General features: G+C 40.1%; 1 protein-coding gene across 8 annotated transcripts in view; it reads right to left on the reverse strand.

Annotated features, from left to right (window-relative positions):
• ENOX1 (ecto-NOX disulfide-thiol exchanger 1) overlaps positions 1 to 26,308 on the reverse strand; it is a 357,261-nt gene that overhangs the window by 194,579 nt on the left and 136,374 nt on the right. Inside the window, exon 1 of one of the 8 annotated variants that reach the window (XM_064714426.1) lies at positions 18,935 to 19,069. The exons of the other annotated variants lie outside the window; for them this stretch is intronic. The gene's annotated coding sequence lies outside the window, so the exon portion shown is untranslated. Of the gene's footprint in view, positions 1 to 18,934; positions 19,070 to 26,308 lie in introns of those variants that run through there. 8 annotated transcript variants of the gene reach the window in all.

The following is a 26,308-nucleotide window of genomic DNA, read 5'->3' on the forward strand; positions in this document are numbered from 1 at the left end:
TGATCTTTTGTACCGTGCTTTCAAGTACATATTTATTCACCCTGTGCCTGAAGCTTATAAAACGCAGGAACATGGTGGTTTTTCTGCCTGAAATAATGGACACACTGAAGATGCATATGACAAACAGAATAATTTTGTTTGTGTCCTCAGCTCTGCAAGGAGTTCTGCACCAAAGAACATAAACAATGAAAGCCAATGCATTTCTCACTTCTCAAGACAGACCCTGCACTCTTAATGACCATCTAAAATTCCAGCATATTAGGATCATATTAGATTTTTATTTTTCTTTTCCCATGGGTCTGCTGATAGGAGAAGTGCACAAAATCTGACTTGCAAAGTGCAACTATCATGTTCTGCTGTGTAATCACATTTATACTGGAGTTATAGACTAGTTTTATTCCTCTTTTCCTTTATCCTTCCTAGCTGCATGGCCGAGCTTTTACACTGCCTTTTCACTGCTGAGTTTAGAAATATACAACAGGAAATCTCAACTGCATATTTACACAGAAAAAAGGGGAAAGCATGGAGGAGCCAAAAAGAGTTTTGAGTCTTTTTGTGGCATGCTCAAAGTCACAAGTGGAGAAGAAAGCCAAAATAGATATGCTATCTAATTGCTAAATATTTACTTAATGCAATCATCATTTATTGAGGAAGAACAAGAGTCCAAATATTTATGCAAGATGATAGCATTAGTTACTATAGATGGGGTTTAACACTAATTCGGGGGAAGAAGACTGCTATGACAGATAAAGATTAGTTTACATTATTCAAACTGATTATGCCCTTAATTTTCCCCAAAAACACAGCTCAAAATCCACCAGAGAATTAAACAGCTCTTCCTCTGAGCTAGCCCCTTCCCTGTAGTCCTCCTTCTACCTGTTTCATTTATGGATGCAATGCCTGAGTGCATGGTCCAACATTCAAAATGTGTCATTCTGATGCAAATTACAGAAGACAGGGTAACACAATCTTTGCTCTTCTCTCCCATTAGAGGCATATCAAAAGCACAGAAAGAAGTTTTATCCCTACAACCACCTGTAAAAGCCTGAAAACCACTCTGCACCAAGGTAGAGCAAGGAGGGATAGTAATGGGAGAAGATACCTCTCCTCTCTGTACACCTCAAGGGCTCCAGTCAAAAAGCCATGCAGGCAATTAAACCATCATCCTCTGAAAGGGGCTGAATTATCCTTAAGGCTTTATAATTAGATTTTTCAATTTTGAACAGCGTGATTGAGAAGGGAAAATTGGTATTAGCATCTTATAGCAAAAGTTCCATACCCTCTTGGCAATTTCTCATGAGCATCTCCTTGCAGCACTGACAACTACTTCTTCACAGCACAGCCAACAAACTGCAGCTCCCTTCTCAATCAGCTGACCCACTCTTTTATAGCACTCATCCTCATTGGACACAGCTGTGGCCTGTTAGGGACAGGCCTGCTCCTAATCTTTGGTAATTAGTACAGCTGCAACTCCTCAGGGGTGAGATTACCTTCTGCACTATCTTTATTTTCTTACATTCTATCCCCCCACAAATTGGAGTAGGTGAGCTACTCACAACATAAGGATATAATTCATACATATAGCACAGATAAACTTTGGACAATGAAGGAAAGCTACCAGCATCTGCTCAGAGTGGCTGCAGGAATAAGTGAACATGACAATTATTGGATGCCTAGAAAACATTAATTTTATCCCATCTAATGGATCTAATTTATATGAAGTGTATTCAAAACATCACTTAAGGTTATTACCACATCTCTGAAATTATTTCATTCAACTGAATAACTGAAACACTTTATGTACCTTTTATTAATGCATAAACATGATTAACTTGCACTTTATCCATCTGAAATATTAAAATGTTAAAAGAAGTAGAAAACCAGAAAATTACTGGACATTTCCTGCTTGTTGCTGAGTGAGACAGGCAGGTAGAATGAACCGTAACCAACCTGTGACCCTTCCCTTCAATACTAATGCCACTAATAAAATCCGATGTCAATCAGGAGCCCCCATCAAAACAGCATGATCACTTGTCATCAGTCCCTTAGAGCTACATAATAATCTGAAAATTGAATAGAAAAGAAGTGTTTTGTTGAAGATTGTCTCGACAAAATGACTGCCGTTATATTCAGCTTATACAACTAATGCTGCATCTGCTTTTGGTTGACTACAGTTGGATTAAATTTAGATCTAACATGAGGTACATACTGCTATACAGTCACCTCCAGCTGAGATTCCATGCAGTGTTGTTAGAAAGACATTATTTTTTTCAAAGATGCAGTGTGAAAGCAAATTTTTAATGCTCTAGTACAACGAAAATGGCTCTTTCCTTTCCCAATAATATTTTCCAACACTGTGGCAACACGAATTACATAAAACCTCTCTGGGCCAGAAAACAGTGCTTGAAGAATAAGCAGTACAAACTCAAGAATTCTGCTTCAGATCATTAAAAGAAACAAAAAGATGCTTTTTTCTGAATAGCTTAACTAGGTAAAGAAAGACAAATGACATGGCAGGAGAGAGGAAAAAAATTTGAAGTAAAAGAGATTATTTCAAATAATCTGAAGACAAATAAAACAGATTAAATTGAAGTTTATACTAGTATTAATGGGGCCATGATAAGGCTGTAAGCAGGTCTGCCCTGTCCCATCTGGAGGGACTGTGTTTACACTGTTTCCACTTCTGTAAGTTTTTAACTAGCTCCTTGTTTGATTGCATTTAATTGCTTTATGATTTATTGCTTTTACTTACTGTTGCTTCAGCATGGTTTTCATTACATGATATACTCATACCTATAAGAAAACTGTTCATGAGCAGATCAAATGGATTTGTTAGTAGCCTACGTAAGTTTTTTTGTCACAAAATAAATACATGTAAATTATGCATGCTGCTTTGTTGCTGTAGAACCGTCCAGACTGGAGACACTTAGATCCTCCCAAGTTGCTAAGAAAGAGCACACCCTGTGGTGAACTGAGAGGGGAGCTCAGCAGACACAGACTCAGCTTCCTCAGCCTCACTGAGCTAGGGGCACCCCTCATGCAGATGGCATGTAGCAGACAAGTTCCCCCATTGATACCCCCGGTAGTGGGGCAGATGTGGCAGTCACTAGACGGCGTCAGAAAATCAGTGCAGTCCTGTCTCAACTACTCTATTAATATCTGCAAGAAGAATAGCAGGTGGCTAACCCTGTTTGTATAGCAGGAGACGTGAGGGGAGCGTTTCTCCTGCTGGCTGTCAGCATGGCTGAGATCCCCTTGCAGCACACATCCTCTGAATTCTGTCCAAGCATTGCACCATTGTCTTTGCAGCACAGACTTTGCTTTAAAAGTCATCTTCTGGCACTCAATTTGCAGAATAGCTGGCTGTTTGGCACCCTCTGCACCAGATGTTATCTTGTAAACTCAATGAACAGATGCCTGTTCCATTCTCACAATAAAAGAATAATCACAGTTACCACTTAATTCTGTGATTTGAAGTTAACGATATTTAAGATTTATAAATATGCAACAGAAGCATGTTAATTCTGTAATAGTACTGGAAAAAAAGGCACGTAGCTCAGGAATGAGACAAATATTTCATAAATATGCCTAACAATAATGATTTAATTTATTAGCAGTTTTGGCAGAACAACTGCAAAGAAGATTGCAGTTTTGAAGCACGTTTGTCAATTGACAAAGGGGAGGCTGTTACTCAATATAACAACAATACTAGGTTTATTTTCTTTTAACTATTCAAAAAATGCCTGCCTGAAAAATTCTCCAGATCAAACTGTTTACTTCTAATCTTAAGGTAGATTTCACATCATACTTAAGAGACCAGGCACCTATTATATTTATCAGGCCAGTTATGGCTTCACAGTAATCAGAAGTTTCATGGAAGAAGATCTCAGAGCCCTGTTTCATAGACAGATGACTAGGGCACTTCATATGCCTTTTTTGACTCCTCCACCATGGCTACTTCAATCCCAAGTGTGATAGATGGAAAAAACTAGGCATCAAAACAGCAGAGGGTTAAATTAATCATAAATCATTGCACTCCATCAATTTATGCATTTATCCTATTCTGTGCATCTAAAGTTGAATGAAATGCCTGGAGATTTTTGGTTGAGCAAACTGAAGTAATGAAAACAATTTCCTAAATAAAATATAAGCATTGTCAAGAGGTCATAAATAGAAGTCCAGCAAGATGAGTTTCCATCTCAAAAGGAGCAGAAAATTGGTTCCTTCAGACCCACAATCAAATGTGCCAATAAGTGAACTTTTGCCTATTGAAACAGAAAAACAGAGCACTGCAAAATGTAATAATCCTGCAAGTTAAAAAGGTTTTATATCATAACCACGGCTGTGACCACAAGGTTAGCGAGACAATTTATATAAACCACACCAGCTTGTTCATCATCCCTCAACAACATCTTCATTCAAGACCAGCCCCTGATTTTGTTTCCCATGAAATCAAATGCTGAAGATCAGTTATCAAGTATGCCAATTTTAAAGAACTTATCATCCCCTCAAACTTGTATTTCCCTCCCTGACTTTTGGCAGCTTCTCTTCCATTGAAAACAATAAAATAAAGGAGACAATGAAATATTCACCCTGAGTATTAAAGCTCAGAGAACAACTACTGGAAAGAGTCAAGTCTTTTAAAATATTTTTTTAACTAGTGCATAAGAAAACTCAAAATATCAGGCGCAGTAGTAGAAAAGAGCTGGTAAGAAAAGGTACATATAAGAAGATCAAGAGGAAAAAATGTATCCCTACTCAATGATATTGGTCTAACATCTTAAACCAAAACTGCATAATACCTGCCATTTTTTACCATCCATGTCGTTGACACTAATTTGCTCAGGAAGGAAAAGATAAGGGCAAGTAGTGAAGTACTGCAGTAAGGCTTGAAGCCGTGTTAAAAATAGGAAGAACCAAATATCAAAAGGAACAGATGTGTAGAGTGAAATAGCTACTGATGAAGACCACACATGTTCCAAACTTCTTAATTTTTTTCATTCTTCTTTTTTAAATTTAATTCAGACTCATTCCAGTTTATTCCCATTGGTCCAATGTCTGAGAATAGGATACCCAAGCTGAACTTGAGGAGCTTATTTTTTGGTTTAATTACATCTGAAAGGAATCAAATTCACCTGGATGTACAAATACACAGTAAGTAGAGACAATCAGGAAGTTTGCTCCAAGAGCACCCTCCTGCTCCTACACCACCAATACCGGTGAATTCTCTGTAGCTCAGAACCCAAGCAATTAAATAGCAGGTAAAATTGAAAACATGTAATTTGAGAGTCCTGACATGTGGAAAAAGCCAAAAACCATGACTTTGTACACAGTGTGATGAAGTCTGTGGTAGGCTATTATCAGGCACAAATGAGATTTCAGACACAATCTGAAACAGTCAACAGTCAGCCCTTCAAACAGCTCAGCTCAGTGCTCATGAAAGTAAATGTGCTGGGTTTTGCTGAGATAGAGTTAATTTTCTTCACTGTAGCTGGTATGGGGCTGTGTTTTGGATTTCTGACCAAAACAGTGCTGGTAACACAGGGACGTGTTTGTTACAGCTGAGCAGGGCTGACGCTGAGTCAGGGCCTTTTCTGCCTCTCACCCCACCAGAGACAGGGCTGGGGGTACACAAGGAGCTGGGACAGGACACAGCCAGGACAGCTGACCAGAACTGGCCAAAGGGACACCCCAGACCATATGGCATCATGCTCAGGATGTAAAGCTGGGGGAAGAAGGAGGAAGGCCTTCAGAGGTATGGTCTTTGTTTTCCCAGATCACTTTATGTATGATTGAGCCCTGCTTTCCTGGAGATGACTGAACACCTGCCTGCCTGCCCATGGGAAGTGGTGAATGAAGTCCTTGTTCTGCTTTGCTTTTGTGTGTGGCTTTGGCTTTACCTGTTGAAGTCAACCCATGAGGTTTCCCGCTTTACTATTTTGATTCTCTTTCCCATCCCACCAGGGGAAAGTGAGTGAGCAGCTGTGTGGTGCTGTCTGGTGTTAAACCACAACAATAAATCAAATTACTAGGAAAGACAGGGAAAACAAATAGAAATATCATTCTCTCATTGCAAAAGTTACATCCTTGTCTCATGGTTCCTCTACCCAAAAAAGACGTGGAAAAAATTAATAGACCAATAGGAAGATGGCAAGTACACTCAATGGCATGGAGGAGTTTCCAGGAGAAAATAACTACACAGAGTTAATTATTTTCAGCCTGGGAAAGCAATGACTAAGTATGTCACATAGGGATGTGACAGACATTTACAAAATCATCAGATGAATGAAGAGGATGGAAAGGAATCTCTTCATCCTGTCTGAAGATACAGAGAAGAACAGGGGCATATCACATGAAAGTATCATGCTATAGAACCAAAAAGACATGGTTCTTCATACAGCACATCATTAAACTGTGTGTAAGTCCTTGCCATGGAAAGCTGTAACTGCTAGAAGTTTACATGCTCTGAAAAGTTAACTGGACCAATTCACAGGGATCACAGGTGACAGCCCTGTCAAGGGCTATCCCCTCTGGCTCAGGTAGTCTTTGAGCAATGAAGTGAAGCAGCACAAAGTACTTCTTGGAAATGGCTATACCTGCCTGTCCTCTTGTACTCTTTACTAGGCTTTAATTTCAGATCTGAACACCAAGTATTGAGTCAGACCAACTTTTGATCTGACTCAGTGTGGCTGTTCCTGCATTAGCCTTTCAGTCACTAGTCAATGGAATAATTTAATAAATCAAAAATCAGAAGTTGATTTTGAACAGGGAAGAAAAAAAGCTGACTCAACAAATTTGATTTATTTTTATTTATGCTGGAACATGATATTGGAGACTTAGATTTATAACCCTGTGCTGGGAAAAGAGTTTACACATCACAGTCCTACACCAAGATGATGGAAAACTGTAAATGTAACACAAAGGCTAAAGTTGACTTGCAGCATTCAGAATTATTATTTCTCAATGTATTTATTCCTGACCAATAAAACTTCCTAGCAAATGATCATGTTTTCAGCATGCTAAGACCAATTTCATTAAAATTTCTAATGCATGATGGAATAAGAAATATGTCTGCAAAGCATGCCAGTTATTAATGACAAACTCTAAATTATGGTAGGCTGAACACTCTCAGCAGGCTGGAGGATTTGATTGTACTGTTTTGAGTCTCTTACAGAATTGCACATTTTGTGGTTTGGACAATATTTATTATACCTCAGAGAGCACAACCAAACACTTTTATTAAAGCAAATATTTAATAGTATTTACTACTCCTTCCTTCCTTCCTTCCTTCCTTCCTTCCTTCCTTCCTTCCTTCCTTCCTTCCTTCCTTCCATCCATCCATCCATCCATCCATCCATCTCTCTTTGGGATGTTTCCCTTTTCCTTTCTCCTGTCAAAGGTGTATTTGGGAAGCAGTTGCAAAAGTGTTGTTTTTCCCCCACCTCTTAAAACCCACATGGTAATTACCCTAATCTGAAATTATCCAGTTTTGCAATGTGGTAATTTACAGTTTAAAAAAATATATGAAAAATGGATGAGTTATTATAAAAAAATTTGGTCCCTACATTTCATGAACTCTGACTTTTTCCTATTAATAATAGAGCCCAAAGCGCTGCATATGTTGGCAGAGTGTCACTAATGCTAGTAACTGTTGCTCACAGCTGTTTTTTTAAACACAGGATACAGCTGAAATAATATTCTGTATCTGCCACCACTGGGCTTCCCTGGTTTTGAGGGGAAATCAGGTGTGTCCTGATTAACTGTGACCCTGATTACTTTATTCAACAAGCCCCAGACACAAACCAGCAACACACAAATGAAAACTGACACCTGCATCTTGATGAAAGTTGTTATTTCATGTAAACTGTGATCTCCTGGGTATTTTTCCCCACCTTCTTTAACCATTACCACTAACTAAACCCTAGTTTCATAGAGCTGATATCAACAAGCAGTTAATAAGGCAGATGTCTATGGCTTCAGCCACTCCATGGAAACTAAGATATCATTTTGAAAGTGATGACATTAGTCACAAGGAAATGGTGATTAATCCATCACACAAACTAGGACACTTCAGACTATGAGTAAAAATGCACATTATTCATTTGATCCAATTATTGTTCCAGGTATCATTCTACTGCAGAGACTTCAATTTTTTTTTTTCAATCTTGAATTTAATCTTTATGGGAAGAAAAAAAAAGAGGAAAATATGAAGGAAAAAAAAAACAAATCAGAGGTGCAGACAGACTTTGGGTTTGGATTACTAGTGGACTATGAAATGCTGCTGTGGCAGAGGTTTCTGGCCCCACAGGTGTCTTGTGCCACAGTGAAGTCCCTTCCTTACTCCCTGAGTCATTCCTTGAGCAGAATCTATGTGGAGGGAGGGCACTTGCCTTGCTCATTGCAGCCTGCATTAGATGAAATTACTATTATTTCATCTCCAGCATCCCTCCTACAACTGACTCAGTAGAAAGAAATGGTTTGGGTGCAAACAATCCTTACAGTGACACTGTACCAGTGACCTAGCTCCTTTTCACCTCAAGAGCTGAGGTCTGTGGATGCAAGGATCTCTCTTCTCACTGGCCAAGAAGCAGCCAGCCATTCCTAACCCTGAGGGCATGGAAGATTCAAACAGTGGTAAATTAAGCACAGGTTAGTTTGGGAGCTGTAATCAAATGCAAGCAGGTGGCAATTGGGTTTGGCTATCTAAGCTGACAGCCTCAGGAATGTGCAGTGCTGTACATACAGCACATATATAGATGCAGATAAAATGAGAGATGCATGCTAAGCTCTTAGAGATTTGTTTTAGCCGTCACATTATAGGGTGGGTGTACCTTATACAGGAGTGTTACTCTTCATTGCCATGAACTCTGCAGTGAGACAGACTTATGTCCTAAAATTTGGTACACCCCAACACACTCTAGCAAAATGGAAATACGAGGTTACTTAGGCTCCCTTTGTCATCTGGGCTCCCCTACCAGGGTTAAACTTTTCTATGAGACATTAAAAAGAGGCTCCTGAAAAAAGTAAACTAGAGGTCTGAAATGATCACTGTACCACTTTGGAACAATAAATCCTGTACTTACTTCAAGGCTGGAAATGGTATCTCAGACACAATCAAGAGTAAAGTATTAAAACTGAAAGAACTCTTCCAACACAGACATTGCCCCAGCTTTTACTAAGCATCCAGATGGAGAGGGTTCATTGTTAGCACATACGCATTCTTAAACACACTAGCTTCTTAAATTTCACAAAAAATGGATTTGGAGTTTTGTTCACATCAAAAGAATTATAACAAAGAAACAGGAGACCGAATTTATGATTAAGAGAAGCAGACACATTCATTTTCTTTTCCAAAGCAAAGCGCCATAGGAAAACCAGACTACGGCTGCTGAAGGCATTCAGCAGTGATGAAGAGTTTAGATTAGCATGCAAACAATAAAATGTTTGACTACATAAAAGATAACCTGAGTACCAGGACTATATTTTATGCAAAAACTAGTTATAAAACTGCTGCATAAATGATCCCCATAGGTATAATTTAGGGAAAAATAATCTGAGATATTTACGTACCTGACAAACACTCCAGACTCGGGGAGATTTTTCTGCTGTTTATATGCCAATCGTCTAAGCCTACAATGCTTGGCCATGATATCCAAAGTCAGGCTGCCCATAAGTGCCAGCCTTGACGCTGGAAGCAGCCTGGCTATGTGAGAAGGGCTAATCAGCCCAGGTGGAATATCAGGCTAAAGCAGCCTTCCAGCGCCGTGGCTGGTGTGTTCACACAGCTCAGGTGCTACTGCAGCCTGCCACAGAGACACATCCTGGGGTGATAAATCTATGCTGGGCTCCAGACCACCTGCATTAACACTTCATCTGAGCAATGGCCCCTAAGCCCATTGCAAAGTGGTTGGAGCCCATCCCAAAGGATGCATCCTCCCCACCTTTGCTTTTGGTGCCCTTCACCTCTCTAAAAGTTATTGCTCCCACTTCATCAGCCTCCCCACTTTTGCACAACTCCCCAGTGAAATACCATGTCCTACCTTGTTCCTGCATCCTTGGCCCAGAGCTCCTGCCAGCACAGTGGAATACACAGAAGAGCTGGAAGCTGCTTCTTCGCACTAGAAGCACCATGCATACCAGAGCATTGTACATTGATCCTGCGCCTATTTATTCAATTTTCTTACCTTGCAGAGCTGGCAATACACTTCTCTTGCATTTTGGGCAGCCGCTCTAACACTGAATAATCAGCAAAAGAGACACAGTGTAACAGCTTATGAGCCACATGCATTTTGCAAGTTGGAGTTTGGCCATCCTCATCATAAAATGAAAACAGACCAGGTGTAGAAAACGTCTGCAAAAATCATTTTGGAGAGAACTTTCTTCCTCAAGGGAGATTAGAGGAGCTTAGATTGTTTGGTCTAGCAAAATGAAGTGAAACAGCTAAGGGGAAAGGTAAGGGAGGATGTGTTTGCTCTCTATTAAATATTAATTAATACCCTATTAATTATTAATAAAGAACTATTCAAGATAAAAGGTAATGGTGTCACAAAACAAATGGATAAAGGTTGTTCATGAATATATTTAGGCTAGGAATGCAAATAAAGTTCCTAACCATTAATTGGGTTTGGAATCAGCCTTCCAATGGGAAAAGTAGAAGGAAAATACCTCAAACACTTCTAAGATGATGCCTCTGTCAAGAGACTCTATGTTTCTGAACTCCATGTGCCAAGAGAGGGCTCAAGCCTTCTAGCCCAAATCTGTTCTTTCACTTCTGAAAGAAGATGCTAAAACCTAGTTTCCAATGTCCTTTCCTAAATCTTAGGCAAAGAGAAAGTCAGTATCTTCTAGGTACAGGGATAACCCCCATATTGGAGGGTTTTGATAAGTGCTATTTGTATTTTACCTGATGAAGTCCACTATGAGGGGGAATGAAACCACTATGTGGTCATCTGCCTTACTGCCAGATGTTTATGGCACTCCACAGCCACCACCCTGGCCTGTCTTTAAACCAGAACACTCAGAAGCTCATCTTCAGTATCTGTAACTGCACAGTTCTCCTAAGACCCACCTCAAACTCAAACACATGGATCCATCACCCGAAGCATAAAAAGAGATGTGGTTACAGTAGCAGTGGGGGATGCCCAAATGAAGATTTCAAGGCAAAATGGTTTAAATCTCAACTGTAGTACTACACTGACAAGGCTGCCTATTGAAAGATACAGGCCAGCGTTCTCTCATAAACAACTGCTCTCTTTAATATAGAACTGGCATTGGATATTTACACAAAACACATCCATTACAAAAAGTTATTTCCTGAGATGAGTCATCCAGCAAGGAGTAAAGCTTTACTGAGAACGGTGGGTCAAAGGCACTGGGGAATATCATCACATCAAAACATAAGCTTTTACTTCAGTGCTTTGTTGGCACAGCATTTAAATTCTATGTGAAAAGCAAAAGAGAGAGTAGAAAAGTCAAAGACATTGGAAATAGAAGGGGAACTACACCAGAAGGATCAAAAAAAGACAGATCAATAAGAAAAGTCAAGTTTGCACCAATAATTTTAAAAAAGAATGTTAAGAAAATAAATGCGGGTATAGACACATGGGAAATGGACTGTGATAGTTTAAGGAATGTAAGGGAACTTTAAAGACTGAATCTTGGAGTTAATCCCATTTAGAAAAAATATTTCTGTCTAATACGCGTTTCATAAACCTCTTAGAAGTTTTAGTACAGTTCCTAGTGAGAAAAGGATCCACAGAATGAGCCAATATGTGGCATTTATGTAACAGCATTTTCAAAGGGCTCAGAGAGAGCCTTGCAGTCATGGCTACTCCATGCCCAGCAAGGGGTTCTTTCAAAGCAGGGTTGAGGCACACCATTTCACAGTCAAGAATAATTTGCTCACATCCTCCTGCCCCTTCTGTTGCATTTGCTTTCTGCTCCAGCAAGTGACTGCAGGTCATACATAAAACTTAAATGTAATAAAACAAATCCCAGGTTACCCACATAAATCCCTTGGTCTTCCACTGCTATGATTTAAATTCCAGGACTTCCTAAGTCTTAAACCCCACCTTCAAGGCACTCAAGTAGACAAAAGAATTTCCACCTTTTTCCTCCCCACTAAAATAGGTTACTCCCTATTTTCTTTGCTCTATAGGCATGAAAAATAGTTACACAGGGTCACCAGCCAGGATTAGCATGATATTAGTCTTGTCTGTGGAAGTAGAAGGGTCAGTCTCTCCATCTCCTGGCACTGTGCCTGGTGACCAGCAACAGCTGGGACTGGAAGTTTTATGAGGTAACCAATGAACACAAGTAGGTAAGAAAAAAAAAAAAAAACAAAAAAAACAAACCAAAAAAAAAACAAACCAGGAAACCCAAATCCCACAATGCTAGAAAATGCACCAGGTACTCAATTTTCACAATTTTCAGGAGGTTTTGTTTGTTTGTATGTTTACATTTATTATGTGTATAGGTCCTATAGGAGTATTACCTGCTATAAATAAGTAAAAATGAACCTCTGCTTCTAAACCGGTATTTATGTACTGGGATTTCAGAAAAAAAATATGACAGGCATACAAAATAAATACAGAAAATTGCTAAACTCTGCTCACAAACCTGTTCCCTACAGAAACCACAGATGTGTATTGAGATGGGCAGATTCAGCAGGCAGGATAGGAATCCAGACTGTCTAGTGAAGTGTATTAGAATAAATGCCTTAACCCTATCAATACTTGCCTCTGTTGAAGTCTGATTTCTACGTGCACAGAACAAGAGGTTTTTTTTACCTTCTGAAGAAAAGTGGTGTGGTGACAGCCACTACCAGAGAGTGTGCAACTGGTGCTGGAACCATTGATTGATTTTTATTTTTGTTCATTTTAACTATCATCCTTCAGACACCTGATGGTGATTTGCTGTCAAGGTACTCAGAAATTAATAAAATTATCTTGTCCTACCCTCACTAACATAGTCCCCATCACTGGGAATGAACTGAGAAATGAAAGAGGAAAGAGGAAAAGAAAGAGAAAGGGAGCAGACCCTGATTTTCTCAGGAGCTGTGCACCTTGCAATGCTGTGTGTGGCAGACCAGGAGCAGAGGCAGCACAGCAGATCATCAGCTACCCAAAACTGAAAAGGACAATTTAGTTACCTGCCAGATATTTCTGACAGCTTACAGAAGGAAAATTCGTCTCTGTTATTGACAAACAGTAAGATAAACTGCAATACTGTATCCAGAAGCATTTCCAGTCAGGAATGCATGTAATTGCAAACCAGCTACTGTTTGTTTTTAAATGACTAAAATACCAAAGTAATCTCACAACTCCCCAAGAAATTTGATTTGTAATGAAAAATATTTGCTGAAAAAGCAAAAGTGAGAGTACAGTTTGCCTTCCCATTTGTCTTTTATGGTGCTTGACAAATTGACACACAATTGTTAATTATGGGCACTGAGTGCCACATGATTATGAATAAAATATTCCAGCTGATCAGAGCTTAAGTCTAATAGCATTTCCAGGAAATTAAGTAGCATTCTTACAGATACTGAAGCCTACAAATTTCAAATCATGACATAATTAAATTTCTCAAGCAGATATTCAAAATGTTCTTAATTTTTAGTTAGTGTTTAACCATATCGCAACCAGAGCATGCTCTCTGGAGAAACGTTTTGAATGCAGGCTTTAACAGCCACCATGTGACACAAATCTGCAGATCACTGAAAATTATGCAGAAGAATGTAATCTTGGACATTTTTGTGTGCGGGATGTTTTCTGAATTTTTCTCTAAAGTGGAGAAAAGAGAAATGTCACTTTCCTTTAGAGGTGTCAAAAAAATGTGAAAATACCTAACAGACTTGGGATGAGACTACTGCAAAACATAGTAGCCAGAAGTGGAGAGAATGATAATGACAACACACTGACAATGTTTTCTCCTTACTAAAACCTGTGAGAATGTGTCCCTGAGTTTCTCTTCCTCACCAGAGCTGGAATGGACTTGTGTCTTTTCCCTGGACAGGTCCAGTCCCTGTGCTGGCACCATCTGCCCTCAGGCAGGATCAGGATGGGGAGGGTCACCTACAGCCTAGAGCCTAGCGAGGAGGGAGCTCACTGGCACCATATTTTCCATCTTGCAGCCTGCTCTATGTGTCAAGAGTAGCACAGATTTGAAAGAGAGATGTGATTCCATTATTTACATGAAAGACATAAATTTTTTTCACAGGTTGGGAACAACGTCCAGAAGACAAACACTGTGGCATCATTGGGGGACTCTAGTACGCAAAGTATGTCAAAAAGGAAAACTGAACACCAAGATACATATTAAAAAATATATACTGTAACCTTAAAGGGAAAGTGTCTGCTGAAGTGAAAATCCAAAATTTTACAAAAAAAAAAGATAGTGTAATCTTGTCAGAGATTTATTCCCTACGCATAACATCTTGCTTGTGTCAAGTAATAGGAATACACACTGTGTTTTCATGTGTTAATTGTAAACTAAATATTTTACGAATCTATGTAATTTTCTTACCTCTGGAAGGTCCCAGTTGTTCCTTCAGCTTTGGAATGCCAAACATACCAGTTCAGAGGGTGAGCCAGATCTTACAGTACAGACAAAACAGCATCATGGAACATCTGTGGTTTGGAAAGCCAGTTGGAATTTGCAATTTTTTTAGTTCCTTACTCAAGAACAGGATAACCACGCCTGCCCAGTGCAGAAGGGGGTTGCACACATTTGTCAGTGACCACTGGACCCTCTAGGTCTAAGAAGTACAAGCAAGGATCACCACTCCTTCAGCAAAGTGCATGCTGGCTTCTTTGCCTGGTGTTGCTCAGCTCCAAGAAGTGATTCTGCTAACAAAACATTTTTGAAGAGAACAAACACAGATACATTGCTCAGAATAATCAAGAGTCTTCTATTCAGCACAGTAGATGTTGCTAGTTCAGGCTGAAGATACAATTCAACAGTGTTAAGATAAACTCCTGAACAGAGACAAATATTTCAATATTCAACTGAAGATAATGCTCCTTGTGGGTCCTGAACTCACTTTGCCTTGAGACAGCTGCACAGGATCCTCATCAGGTTCCCCTTACACTGAGAGTTGCCAATACAACTGGTCAGCTATGGCTTCAATGGCTTGATCTCACTGAAGCACAAATATTGTCAGCACACACCGAGAGGTGCCAGGAGATGGTGAGACTGTTAGAATGACTAGAAATCCTTCAAAATAAACCAGAGAGGCACAAAGCTACCTCTATTCCATACTTTTGTCCTTCCATGGAGGCTTTATCTCCGTCAAAATATTCATAAAGCAATTCACTACTCAGCATCATGTTCTCAGGTGCTTGGCACCTCCAAACACAGGTTTTCAAAAAGATTGGTTCCTCTCTCATTGCATTTTCCACATTAAAGTGGCATCTTCTAACACAGCAGAGCACCCCACAGTTCCCTCACTGCTATTTATAGAGAGGATTTCTGGGCAGCTGAACCTTCTCTTTCACATCCTACAGAAACCCCCAGGGGTGCAGTCAGGGCTTGGGCTAGAATCTGAACCTTTCTGCATGATGCCTCTTGCTGTGACCCCTGTGTATATTTGAAAACAGGGGAATGATCAGGTGTCTCCTCATCAAAGCCAATGAAACCACTGCCATCTATTCCAGTGGAGGTATTACCAGTGGAGGTAAGATATGGGAGGCAAATGATTTTAACAGCTATGTGCAACCAGTTTTGATACACAGTGTAAAGCACTGGATACATTATAATCTATGCCGCTTAGTTTCTGTAACATCCTACTAACAGAGCTTGAGGAAATAGTTAATCGTTAGGAAGAGAACATCAGAAGGAGAATATCCAAAATAGATACAAGATCGGGGGAGAAGGGGGAAGGAACCTGTCAGGGGACCTTTGCATAAAAAGGGGAGAAGGATGAGGGAAAGAAGGAAAATGAATAAAAAGTGGGTGAAAACATATTACTGAAGATCAGAACATGTGGATTGGTCAATGGTTCAGAAAAAATGATACAATGTTAATATTTTGGGGTGGTTTTATTCCCCTGCTGGAATTACTGAAATAAAAAGTCTTGTAAAAACACTTGTTCATCCTGCAGCCAGCTTAGCTCACTGTATGGCTCACCCACCCAGGGTGACAAAGGCAAATGTTAATGGCCAGTTTGCAAAATACAGTGGCAGCTTGTGAGCACGGGTTCAGAGGGTACCAGGCTCAAGAATGACATGGGAACTGCAGGAACAGCTGTCCAATGGACAACTCCACTCTGTCCTGTGTGAAGAATTTAATTCTTGCACATTTAATCCATCAAATTAACTTTTTTGGAGTCAGATTTTCTAATCTTCAAATACTTTTTAAATGCATCTACTCAGCTAAAGGAATTCTCAGCACAAAATACAAATATTTATAAACAAAAGTCATGCTGTCTCCATGTTGTAGTTAGTTTTTCACTGTAATTTTTACAAACTGTGAGATACATTTTATCTATTTGTAGCAAACTCAGAGGATTTTTTTTTTCTGTAGCCAGTTCAACATAACTCCATTTTCTCTCATCCTACAGGGCTGGATTAAAACAAAATCTATCACTCCTCCACACCTGCTGCAAGAGTAAAGAAAAAATTCTCCAAAAATCCATAAATCCTCAGCCCCCTTCTAAGGAGAGAGTTCTGTGGTTCTTGTTCAATATGAGTGATCTCTTGATTTGGAGTTTTCAGACCCCTTCCTCCTGCAGCTATTTGCCTTAGCTCCTCAGTGCTGGCCTGCATAGCAGACCCTCAGGGTCTGAAGACAAGGAGAAGCCTCCCTTTTAGCTAAGCCCTCCTGGTTCCTCACATAGACATGGGAGAAACAATTGTTCTGCGTGCAGAGGAAATTCACCAAATTGAAAGCGAAATAGTTGAAGCGTAGGGTAAAAAAAAAAACAAAAAAAAAAAAACTAAACCAAAACCCTTACAGATGAGAATTTAAGTTTTCTCTCCAACCTACTGAGTAAAATATCTCTTAATAAGTTCACTTTTACATTTTAGGCTGTTTACCCCTAAGGTTAACTATGTCCTGCCCACGTGAGACACTGCCTGGGTGTATTGTGCATCTGTTTCCTGCTGCTGCAGCCCAGGCTGCCTCCAATAAACATCCATCACCACGGGATCCGTGCGCCTTTTGGTCTATCATGGGAAACAGCATTTATGAAAGACACTGTGGCTTTCTACCATGAAAATGTCTACAGCACTACATACAGCAGAATTATGACTTCTATAAAGAAGGGGAAAAAAAATAACCCAGACAGGATATGAGGAACATCTGTTTATATGAACACCCTTAGGATCAGCAGTCTGAGCATGAGAACCGTCAATATATAGCAGACAAAAAGCACTCAGAGCGCACACAAAGAAATAAGACTTGAAAGGTAACACTTTAAAATAAATTGTTTCTTCTCAGATCTGAATTAAACCCAGATGATCACTTTAAGTTAATACAGCAACATCATGGAAAAGTGATTTATCCTTTAATTGCCATAATATTATCATTTACAAAACGCACATATGATTGGCAAATCCGATTTTGTGCACATCCTGAACAAGTCAATTAGCACCGACACTATCTCTGCAATCACTCTTTAGCCAATTGCTTCCCATCACTTTTTTCCCATAGAAATCTTCTCTACTCATAGTTCTTAATGGAGCAGGTAACTAGTTTTGCATTTCAGTAATTCAGTTCCTTCAGATAGAAAAGTTTACACATTTCAGTTCACCCAATCTTCTGCTGATTTACTTCCATGCATATCAAAATACAAATTTTACTAAACCATATTTATTGCTGTCAGAATAGGCACTTAATATGCACACCACATTTAGACATGAGTGAAAGTTATAGCACTGCTTACAGACAGTATCAATAAAGCCCTCTTATTTTAAAGTTAAAACTCCTGTAAAGCTGAGATCATATCTGCTAACTAATATGTCTAAATCCCTAATAGAAAGAGTCAAAAAAACTAACTTTCTTCACATATTTGTCTAAAGTGGGGAAATAAACTCATTTTGACTATTCTTTTATTTTGCCAATTTCTTTCCAGTCTGCTTCCTGTTCCCCACATCTTTGAAAAATAATTCTGTGACTGGAATTCTAAAATGATTCAGCAGAAATCTTATAGAAAATACATTTTGATTTTTGCACATTAATTTATCCCAAAGGTCAATAACTCCTATTCAGCTAGGAGACTGAAACCAGTACCACATATCCAATTAAAAGAGCAAAACCAATATGTTTGAATATCTAGTTGCATAAGCGATTAAAGTTCATGAGAAATTCAGCAGTCACATTTGTTTATTTCTGTTTCCATGTGTCAAACTCTGAAAACCAAACAGCACTGCTGAAATTATGTTCTGTTCACAAATAAATGACAAAGAAGAAATGAGGCCAACCTAATAAATTATTTGTTCACTGCATACAATTGACCCTCTTCTACCATGTCCTCAAGCAAATATCCCATTGCTTTCAGTCCACAGAACAGCTGTTGCACTGCCTCCTGGATGTATGCAGGAAGTTTGTTTAAATAAGGGGCAAGAATTAAGGACAAAATTCAAAACAAGTGGAAAAAACACATTACTATCCTACTCTTTAAAGAATTCTGAACTCATTTTATTAAACCAAAATACATCACTTTTTCTTTGCATGGCGAATCTTCAATTTATGAAGTGCCCCATTTAGCATTATTATGAAAATAGACTTCATGGCTTTTAATTGGCTTCCTTATCAGTTCCAGAAAAACAGTTTTTAATAAACTAGGAGTGGACTTACTCATTCTGCTAATTTCAAATCCATGCTCTGCAGAGTAGAACTCAGATATAATGTGGCTTCTTTCAGCTTAGGCAGGAAAGAAGGATAGACAAGAGAGGGACAAAAAAATAAAAAGATTCTAAAAGAAAAGGACTCTTACCAAAAATACAAACTCCTGCAAAGTGGACAAAACTGTACCGCCTTCTTCATCCAGAACAAATGTCTCTCAGAGACATATGGAATTGTGGCTGGATTCCGAGGGGATGCAAGACCTCAGGCAGAGTTGGGGATTTGTGGGCAGCTCCTCAGCTCTGGCGAGGTGTGTGCGGGGAAGCAGAGCTTGAGCCTGGACTGAAAGGAGCAGCAGAGACAGGAGAGATGTTTGGGTCAGCCCAGTCCCTGCTATCACGTGCCTTGCACCAGCAAGGAAATGCCTCTGCCCTGGAATGGGCTGGAGAGGGAAATGCAGACTGGAACAACCTCAGGCAGGGATGGTGGTTTGCTCCTTGCAATTGTGTCACATTTACTTTGTGTCCTGCCCAGGCTGCTGTGTCAGAAAGGAGGGAAATGCAGCTCTTTGCTGTTTTTCCTCCCCAGACACAACTAATTTCTGGAGAACAGAACCTCTGTACTTACTATACTGGATCATGTGTCTTCAATTACACACCTGCTCTCAGCATTTTGGGGAGAACCACTGACTAAAACCATAAGAATTCCAGGCTTTGCTGAGTCTTACCTTGTGTAATTCAAGCCTGTCAGCAGGATCTGCGTCTGTGCTCACATTCAGTCCCCATGCAATCAGCTGCATAATGGCCAAGCCCTGCTCTGAATGTCTCAGTGAATGATGTATTCATTATCTGTGCCCAAGCTCACAGGGCTTTGTCTGGGAGAGGAGATGGCAGCCAGGAGCAGAGATTGCTGAGTGTGATTTTTAAAAGCCCCTACCACAGCTGTAGCAGAGTGGCATGGTCCTGGCTCCAAGCATGCAGTGACCACCCTAGATAGGTCTGGCATGTCAGAGCAGCAATCCTGCAAACCTGAGCCTTTATCATGTACCCCCTGTGCTGCCCTGGCATGACAACAAATGGCTTTTTCTGATGCAATTATCCATCTCCTTTTTATTAATTCAAAAAAATTCATCAAAATGTAACAGACTTCTAAATACACAGGAAAGGTCCCATTCTAAGGTCAGCCCTTGCACCTCAGGGTTTTAATGTGCCACCCTGGGACTATATGGATCTTATTAACACATTCTGGGGCCCTTGTTAATCTAGTTACAGTTTTACACATTAATTTCAATTCTGTTTTTAAAGTATGGAATAGAGGTTCCAGCCTATCCTTGCCAAGGCACTAAACCAGTTTAAGAACTGATCACTTGGCAAATCTGTGATGCTGCTCTCTATTACACCAGACAAAAGCCCATGGGTATTAGTAATAGTAAGTTTCTGGGCTGTACACTCAACAAAATTGGCTGGCTCATGAGCAAGGACTCAGAAGATAAGGACTTTTTGCAATCTGGCAGTCTCCTGGGTTTTGCAGGTGTTTTTGGTTTGTTTGTTTTGTTGGTTTTTTTTGGTTGATTTAAGTCATGCTTGGCTTTTTAAGTTTATACTTGTTCCCTTTAGCTTGGAAAATGACCCTCAGCTAAGGACTCCTGCCACCTTTATTCAGAGTGCCTGCTCTGGGTTCACTTTTTTGAGAGTTCGATTCCTCTGAAAAGTCACCTTTATTGTCCTTATGGTGGATCCCAAAAGAGATGTAGACAGAAGGAAAAGAGATGTGAAAAACTGTTTCTTCTCAGAAGATACCCACATCAGGGTATTTCTCTAACTAACAGCTACAGGGTAATGCTAACAGCTAACAGGGATACCCTTAGGAGAGACAGCCCCACCAGAGGCACGGAGGAGATTCCCACAGCAGTGGTGTCTGAGCTACAGCTGGATGGACACGCCATGCCAAGTCCTGCTGGGACTCCAGCTAGCAAAGAACAGGTGATGTACTGGTGTAATTTAAAAGATACTTTTGGGCTCTGTTCCAGCAGACACAAATTAATTCTTCCACAGCAACTCAAAACAGAGACAGTATATCAGTTCCCAAACAGAACTAAGAGCTTTACCCACTTTTTCCACTTTTTCACGTTAACAAAATATCAAACCAAATCAAATATCAAAAGCAGTACAACAAACACACATTTTACTAAAAGCAGCATAGCAAATAAATTACATCATCCAGTCATCAAAATGTATGCATGTGTATGCCAACCATATACACTTGTTTTTGCTAGCTTGCTAAATGAAATGGTGTAGGCCAAGTCTAGCAAAATTAATTCCTCCTTTACATGTAAATCTGTCAGAGTTTAAGAAAAATAATCCCACATGATGACATCTGACTCTTCTATATGAAATAATACATTACAAAGAATTTATCAAACTTCATCCTGAATTTGGTTTAGGTTTCATTTTCCTTCTTTTTTTTTCTTTTTCTTTGAGACTTAGGACAAAGCCAAATTCTGCTGAGTCTTAGGCTTAAAAAATGAAAATGTCAGGGTTGAGAGTGAAGCCCACATCTCTTGCAAAGCTGCAGAACTGTAGGGCAGAAAAGAAATGTAAAAAGGCAATGTAGAAACAGTATATTGAAGTAGAAACACCAAACATCTCCCCAAAACAATTGGTGTCTCTTTGTTTATAAAGCAGAAAGCCCTGCCTTGGCTACATGTGAATTTCATTACAATCCATTTATGTTATCAGCTGAAATTGCATCAGCCCTGCAGAATGCATAGCTCAGGGATTAGGAATGGGTTTAATTGTGTTTCTTATAGGACAGATACTCTGGCAAGAATTAATGAGAAAATTTGTTTGGTGTCCTCTATCTAGTGTTCACTGACATGTATCATAGAAACAGGTCATGAACAACCAGGAGATCTGGTTATCACTGCATGTGAGAAGGAATTTCCCTGGACAAGATTTTCACATGTTGCTGAGCAATAATGGAAAATACATACTGCATCAGCCACACTGGACTAAAGCATGCAAATGACAAACTATGCATTACTGGGATTTCTGTGCTTCAATAAAAAACTCCCTGCCATCATCATGAAAAGATGGCTCATCCAAGGCACAAGCCTTAAAATCAGATGACATTCGTGATCCCACCCACCACTGCAAACATCCTCTCCCCTAAGTCACCAACAAATGTTACTAGTGTCACAGAAGATTAAATTGAGCTTAAATGTCACAGGCTACATTTCTCATGCTGCTGTATCCCTCTGCTCCAACTGACTTTTTTTCCACTTGCTCATTCCAGCAGATATTAGAGCACAAGCTTTATTGCATCTCCCTAGAAACTGCAGTTAGAGTACCAAGGTTAATTCAAAGTTTTCAGACTTCTTTGAAAAACAATGCATGGCAGATGTCACAAAGAATTTCTAAACTCTGATTTTCCCTATGAGTAATCGATTGTCTTACTCATATGTCTCAAGTTTCTACCTTAGTAAGAATCCTCAAGTTTAGCAGGTGCGTCACATATGTGCAGAACATAAAATAATTCCTACACCACTGTAAACAAAAACAAGTATTAACCTTGAGGCCGTATTCAGGATCTTTTGTTGTCCCCTAGGAGAGGCAGCATTTGCCTTTTAGAGGAGGATCATGATTTCAGCTGGCATGGTGGGTAAAGCTCAGCCCTGTGCAACTTGAAGCCAAACGACTTCAAGTCATTTGCAGAGCTCCCGCTCCAATGTGGGCAGGCTGGTGCCTCCCCCAAAGCACCGTGCTGCTCACATGAAAATGCCCCAAATGGGCCTTGGGAAAGGCCATGCGACAGATTTTAATGAGATAAGTGACTTGGAAAGAAGACTTGAAGCTAAATTACAGCTACTGGGAAATAGTGTCTATGTTACATTGTGCTTCCTCCCCCCTGCCGCCTCCCAGACTAACATCCTGCAGGACTGAGATCAGTTTTTCCACCTTAGGCAATGTTTTTGGTTGATATTTTTTGTTTGCCTTGGGGAGATGAGGTTGTCTGGGCTTTGCTTCTTAACTTCCTGCATACAGTTATTCAACTGGCCAAATTCTGTCCTCCAGGATTTGAAAACATTCTGGAAGAAGTTTTTACCAGTGTCATGCTAGTGACTTTAGTATCATGAGGAAGAAAGGGGATGTGCAGGAAACAATGAAATCTGAGAAGCCACCAAACCCTAGGAATTGGAAACTTCAAGTACTCAAGGGGTCAAAGAACTCAGAGAAAAAAAAAAAAAAAAGAAAGGAACAATTTCTCAGCGCTTAAAAGCTTACACCTGCAACAGGGGTGGAGCAAGGGAGCAAAAGAGTAGAGGAATCCAGTAGCGGCCACAACTGAACTCATAAGAGCCCATTTGAGTACAGCCAGCCCGCACCAAAGCCCATGTCACCAAACCTTCCTTTGCTGCTTCTAGCTGCTGAGCTGTCTGGAGGGAAAGTTCTTCAGGCTGATTCCCACCAGGGCAGTACTGCACTCAGAGCCCTGCCTGCTGTGTGGAGGAACCAAAGCGTTTGCAGATTCCTTCCAATTAACATATCTCAGAGGCATCCCTCACTCCCAGTCCTGCTGTTAAATCCTTATCTAGGCATTCATCACCTCATGTCTCAATTACTCCAACATCCTTTTTGTGGACACTGACAAACTCATTCATGCCCTGATGGTGTATTGATCCACAATGCTGCTGCAAAGATCATTCCCCAGCCTGGCTTTCTTTTCACTCATCTTGCTGGCTCCTTTTCCTTTTCATATCAAACAATCAACTGGCCTTCACTTTCAAGGACTCTTCCACTGCATTGCTCATTCTATTCAGCTTCCAAAGGTCAACTCTCACACCTGAACAGTCCACAGCTCCTGCTTCTACTCATCACCTGCCAACTTTGTAGTCTCTTGAGACTCTGCCACATTGGTGAGAAAGTCTCTGTAAAACACTGCTTTGTTGTAGCCTCTCAACCTGTCCCTAGGAATACCTTCTGGCCAAAAAAAAATTTTGCCAACAGATATGCTTGAGCTGGGCTCTAGTGGTTGTCTGTGATGTCCTTTTGTTAATGCTAATTTTACAAGACAGGACATGTGCAACATCAGAAACTTAGAGAAACACTCCATGAAGACTCTTCCCAAAGTAACTAGGAACTGATTAAGCTGACCCACAACATTTAATCCAAAAATTGAGCTGTTTCAGATGGTTACAAATTTTTCTTTGTTTGTGCAGCATCTACCAGCTTCTTTTCCTTTTCTATGGCTGACATCTCACAGTAATGCAGTAAACAACCTCCAACAGGTCTCTGATGGGTTGTTACATAAGAAGCTAATACAGGAACTAATCAGCCATGAATGAATGAAGGATAATGTCATAGATGAAAAATGGGCAGGATACAGGAAAAAGGGAATAATGTTTAATTGATAGTTTCCATCTTGGAAAAATACAAAAATTGTTCCTTTGGGATTACCTCTTGTCTTATGACATTTCATAAATAGATGACAGAAGAAAAATGCATGTGTGTGGGGAGGACTGCATGACAGTGAAAGTTGCAGATAACTTTTATTTATCAGCTGAGAGTTTTGAGAACTATTTTAGAGAGACCTAAATTAAGGCAGCATACTAAAAACCAAATTTCAAGCAACAATTATTGGAGGACACAGTCTGTGCCAACACACATTATGTGGTCAAGCATTAAGTGGGTCAGCTTTACGACCAAAGAAAGTGGTTGTTCCCCTCTATTCAGCCCTCATGAGGCCACATCTGGGATGATGTGTCCAGCTTTGAGGCTCAAAGGGCAAGAAAGATATTGTCAGTGAGTACAGTAGAAATCGACTATGACAGCAAGAGGTGAAGAACTTGGCACATAAGGAGAGGCTAAAGGAGCTGGGTTACAGCAAGGGTGGAGCCACACCTTCTTGGAGCCCACAGTGAAAATATAAAAGCAAGAAATCACAAGCTGTACTGAAGGATTTGCAGCTGGAAACACAGAAAATTTTCTCTCTAATGAGAGTGATGCAGCACTGGCATAAGGGCCTAGAAGGGCTGTGGAATCATCACTCTTGGAGAGTTTCAGAATTCAATGGGACATTAAAACTAATTTTGAGGCTGTCTCTGCTTTACTGCAGCATTGGACAATACCCTCAAGACATACTTTCTCTCCACACCAGGCCAAATACACAAATGTAAACCCCCCTCATACAGAATTAAGATGAAAAGATTAAAAAATGCTTTAGATAGGTAAGTCTGAAGCATTCAACTGTTTTGTCTTTTGTGCATTTGACCATGCCCAGTTCTGGGCTCCCCAGAGACATGCATTTGCTGGAGTGTTTCCAGAAAAAGGCCAGAAAGATGATGAAGGAATAGAGCACCTAGCTTGTGAGGAGAGCTGGAACTCTTCAGTCTAGAGAAGGGCAGGCTCAAGGGGATCTTATATCCATGTGTATAAATATCTGAGGTAGGTAAAGAAAACAGTGTCAGACTCTTCTTAGTGGCACCCAGAAATAAGATAAGAAGCAAAGGGCATAGACTGAAACACAGGAAATTCTGCCTGGAAAAAAACCCCAAAACCCAAAAAACACTGCCTTTGAACTATATGGGTCATTGAACACTGGTGTCAGGTAGCTCAGAGATGTCACAGTCTTAATCCCTGGAGATTTTCAAAACCTGGTTTTGAGCACTGTTAGAGGAGAGGGGCTCTAACAGGGACTACATGATCTCAGAGGTGCTTCCAGCCTCCACCAGAATCTGTGATTTTGTGACTGTGTATATTACATAATGACACTGTGAAGAACATATTGATATTGACAAGATAATTTGAAACAGAATATAAAAACCTTTGCAATGAAACCTAATGGGAAATTTCTTAATTCCTTTCTGACTTCCTTCATCCTTTCTCTCAGCTAGTTTTATAGCCAGTTTAGAACTCAAGGACACCCAAATTTTGTGTCATTTCCTGTGTTCCAACAAGAGTCTCTTCCTTTTCCCCTCTCCAGACAGTTGTGTGGGGCTTAGCCTGGGGAAGCAGACATCTGCAATTCAGAAAAATTTCCCACCAGCAGGATTCCCAAAGATGTGGACAACATAATAACAGAGAACCTTTCATGGCTCATTCCCAGTCATGCAGCTTTCTGCCTCCCCCTTTCCTGTCACAGCAACCACTCACATGGAATAACAGCATTCAAAGAATATAAGTTCAAATAAATATACAGTTGCAGATTCAAGGTCAGAACAGTGTTCTCTGCCACCTCTCCATCGTCTCCTACAAAGTTCTTCATTCTCCAGGAAAAAAACATGGCAAGATTAAACATGTCTGAGCTAGTAGATTATGATAGGAAATGCCGTCTTATCTTCTGCTTTTCAGCAACACACATTACAAATTGTCTGGCAGCTATTCACTCATTCACTCTCTCTGTAAATAGCTATTCAATGAAACTTGATGAAGCTGTACAAGTCACCAAAGTCTTACTGAGATTTTCCGCACACAACGGCCCGGTTGGAAAATCGGAGAGTCTCAAGGGCAAATTGCACACGGGCAAG

Source organism: Zonotrichia leucophrys, chromosome 1 (genome assembly GCF_028769735.1).
Source record: "Zonotrichia leucophrys gambelii isolate GWCS_2022_RI chromosome 1, RI_Zleu_2.0, whole genome shotgun sequence".
In the NCBI taxonomy this organism is placed as follows: Eukaryota; Metazoa; Chordata; class Aves; order Passeriformes; family Passerellidae; genus Zonotrichia; species Zonotrichia leucophrys.